Source organism: Rhinopithecus roxellana, chromosome 20 (genome assembly GCF_007565055.1).
Source record: "Rhinopithecus roxellana isolate Shanxi Qingling chromosome 20, ASM756505v1, whole genome shotgun sequence".
Taxonomy (NCBI): domain Eukaryota; kingdom Metazoa; phylum Chordata; class Mammalia; order Primates; family Cercopithecidae; genus Rhinopithecus; species Rhinopithecus roxellana.
The window spans coordinates 26079498-26083716 of NC_044568.1; positions in this window are offsets into that span (position 1 = coordinate 26079498).

Sequence of the window (4219 nt, forward strand, 5' to 3'; positions counted from 1 at the left end):
CTGGACTTTTTTTTTTTTTTTTTTTTTGAGACGGAGTCTCGCTCTTTCGCCCAGGCTGGAGTGCAGTGACTGGATCTCGGCTCACTACAAGCTCCACCTCCCGGGTTTACGCCATTCTCCTGTCTCAGCCTTCCAAGTAGCTGGGACTACAGGCGCCCGCCACCTCGCCCAGCTAATTTTTTTCTTTTTTGTATTTTTTTAGTAGAGACGGGGTTTCACCGTGTTAGCCAGGATGGTCTCGATCTCCTGACCTCGTGATCTGCCCGTATTGGCCTCCCAAAGTGCTGAGATTACAGGCTTGAGCCACCGCGCCCGGCCATCCCTAGACTTTTTATTTCATTTTATTCATTTTTGAAACAGGGTCTTGTTCTGTAGCCCAGGTTATAGTGCAGTGACTCACTGAAGGCTCGACCTACCTGGGCTCAGGTGATCCTCCCGCCTCAGCCTTCCCAGTAGCTGGGACAAGAGGTGCATGCCACTGTACTAAGCTATCTTTTGTTTTTTTTTTTTGTTTGTTTTAGAAATAAGGTCTCACTATGTTGCCTAGGTTGGTCTTAATCTGGGCTCAAACGGTGCTCCTGCCTCAGCCTCCCAAAGTGCTGGAATTACAGGCATGAACCACCACTCCTGGCCAAATGTTTGTATTCTTTGTAGAGACAGGGTTTCACCATGCTGCCCAGGCTGGTCTTCAACTCCTGGGCTCAAGTGATCTGCCTGCCTTGGCCTCCCAAAGTGCTGATTATGAGCCACCACACCTGGCTGACAATCCTGCAATGGCTCCCTATCGCTCCCCAGACACAGTGCAATCTGCTGACCATGATTAATACAACCCCCACCTCTACCTCACCTGGTCCTTATCTGCTCTTTTTCTTTTCCTTTTTTTTTTTTTTTTTTTTTTTGTGACAGAATCTGGCTCTGTTGCCCAGGCTGGACTGCAGTGTCGTGATCTTGGCTCACTGCGACCTCCACCTCCTGGGTTCAAGCAATCTCCTGCCTCAGCATCCTAAATAGCTGAGACTACAGGCACATGTCACCACACCCAGCTAATTTTTGTATTTTTAGTAGAGATGGCATTTCACCATATTGGCTAGGCTGGTCTCGAACTCTTGACCTCAAGTGATCTGTCCATCTCAGCCTCCCAAAGTGCTGGGATTACAGGTGTGAGCCACTGTGCCCAGCTCCTTCCCTGGTCTTCGGTCTAACCTCCCGCCTCTCCCTTCTTGGCTAGACTAAGCTCTTCTCCCTTCCCGGCCTTTTCCCAGGTGGTGACTTCTGCCACAAACACCGGTTAACTCAGCTTAAATGTCACTTTGCTCCCCATCACATTTTTGAAACTCTGTCTCAAAAAAATGATAATAATAACAGTTAAGATCATCCTTGTTGGCCGGGCGCGGTGGCTCAAGCCTGTAATCCCAGCGCTTTGGGAGGCCAAGACGGGCGGATCACAAGGTCAGGAGATCGAGACCATCCTGGCTAACACCGTGAAACCCCGTCTCCACTAAAAAAAACACAAAAAACTAGCCGGGCGTGGTGGCGGGCGCCTGTAGTCCCAGCTACTCGGAGGCTGAGGCAGGAGAATGGCATAAACCCGGGAGGCGGAGCTTGCAGTGAGCTGAGAACCGGCCACTGCACTCCAGCCCGGGCGACAGAGTGAGACTCCGTCTCAAAAAAAAAAACAAAAGATCATCCTTGTTGGCTAGGCGTGACGGTTCACGCCTGTAATTCTAACACTTTGGGAGGCTGAGGCAGGCAGATCACTTGAGGTCAGGAGTTTGAGACCAACCTGGCCAACATGATGAAACCCGATCTCTACTAAAAATACAAAAATTAGCTGGGTGTGTGGCAGGTGCCTGTAACTCCAGCTACTCAGGAGGCTGAGGCAGGAGAATTGCTTGAACCTGGGAGGCAGAGGTTGCAGTGAGCTGAGATGGCACCACTGCGCTCCAACCTGGGAGATAGCAAGACTATCAACAACAACAACAAAGGGATTATCCTTGTTTACTGCTCTGGGTTGTAAATCCCTGAGTTGTAAATCCCTGGCTCCCTTGTCTGTTTATTCCATCAGATCAAAAGCTTCTTCAGGATAGGGAGCAGCCCCTGTCACCAGCTAAGCATTTGTGCATGCTAGGTGCCAGTAAGTGTTTATTGAAGGAATGAATGAATGAATGAGTGACTGAATGAATGTGACCTGAAAAGTTGGACAGTTACTCTGGAGAATTATAGACACCTCATCCTGTATCTGGACTCTGGAATTTTCTAGGCCTCATTGGAACCCTTGTCCTTTGCCCAGGTTTTATTGCTTTGCAGGTCTCCACCCTGGCAGGAATCTCTTGCCACTGGCTAGTCTGGGTCCAGCCTGGCCAGCTCCACCCTTCCCACCTACAACACCTGGCAAGACCAAGACACAGCCCTTCCACAAATACATGAGTGGGTGAGCACGTGGGGTGGACAATCCATCCAATCAGTCCTCACTGACTCTGGTAAGGGAACGAACTTCTCCCAGTTTACCTGGGATTTTCATGGTTTTAGCACTGAAAGTCTTACACCCCCAGCGACCCAGGATCGCAGGCAAATAGGGGCAGTTGGTAGCACCAGATTGGTTGGGTCATCTTTGTGGACAGAGGAGGGAGTGGGACCTTCAACACGGATTTTTTTATTTTTTATTTTTGGGACAGAGTTTCACTCTTGTTGCCCAGGCTGGAGTGGAATGGAGTGGCATGATCTCGGCTCAGTGCAATCTCTACCTCCCAGGTTCCTGGGATTCTCCTGCCTCAGGTCCCCGAGTAGGTGGGATTACAGGCACCCACCACCACGCCCGGCTAATTTTTGTATTTTAGTAGCGACACGGTTTCACCACGTTGGCCAGGCTGACTTCAAACTCCTGACCTCAGGTGATTTGCTGCCTCTATTACTTTTTTTTTTTTATCTTTTAGAGAGATAATATTTGACATATAAAGAGAATAAATATATCACATATAATTTATAAAGTATAATAATATAGCAAATAATTATGAACTCACCACTCAGCCCATTTCTCCTTCTCCAGAGAAATACCTGTTAGAAGATGAGGAATTTTTTTTTTTTTTTTTTTTTTGAGATGGAGTCTCTGTTGCCCAGGCTGGAGCGCAGTGGCACAATCTCGGCTCACTGCAAGCTCCACCTCTTGGGTTCACGCCATTCTCCTACCTCAGCCTCCCGAATAGCTGGAACTACAGGCGCCCGCCACTACGCCCGGCTAATTTTTTATATTTTTAGTAGAGACGGGGTTTCACCTGTGTTAGCCAGGATGCTTGTGATCTCCTGACCTCGTGATCCGCCCGCCTCGGCCTCCCCAAGTGCTGGGATTACAGGTGTGAGCCACCGCGCCCAGCTGAAGATGAGGAATTTAATGTCCTTCTCAAGCTTCCTGGCTGCCCTCCCAAGCAATTCACAATTTTTAATAGTTATATATTATTCATAACTTTTACATCTTGTTCTACAGCTATAATTAAATCTTCTGTACTTTGTCTGGAGGTTGAGTCTAAATACTGAAAAGCAATAAACAGCATCATGATTCTGTAAACACCTCTCACTTGAGAACTCCTGGCCCCCTAAAGAAAAAAAATGGGATCCTGCTGGGCACGGTGGCTCAAGCCTGTAATCCCAGCACTTTGGGAGGCCGAGACGGGTGGATCACGAGGTCAGGAGATCGAGACCATCCTGGCTAACACGGTGAAACCCCGTCTCTACGAAAAAATACAAAAAAAAAAAAAAAAAAAAAAAACTAGCCGGGCGAGGTGGCGGGCGCCTGTAGTCCCAGCTGCTCGGGAGGCTGAGGCAGGAGAATGGCGTGAACCCGGGAGGCGGAGCTTGCAGTGAGCCGAGATCCGGCCATTGACTCCAGCCTGGGTGACAGAGAGAGACTCCATCTCAAAAAAAAAAAAAAAAAGAAAAAAAAAAAAAAGAAAATAAATGGGATCCTGTGCAGTGCCAGTTTTCAATCTCAAGAAGCTCAATGCCATGGTTCTTAGAGGCAGAAAAGATCTCAAGCCTCCTTCTAACTAACTGAGTCATTTTACAGAAGATAAATTGAGACTTAGAGAAGGAAATAAATTTTGCTTCAAGTCATAAGACTTGTCAATTCCTTACACCATATTCTGGCCTTCTCCTGGGATTCCATAAATAAATGAGGCCAGGTACGGTGCTTCACGCCTGTAATCTCAGCACTTTGGGAGGCCAA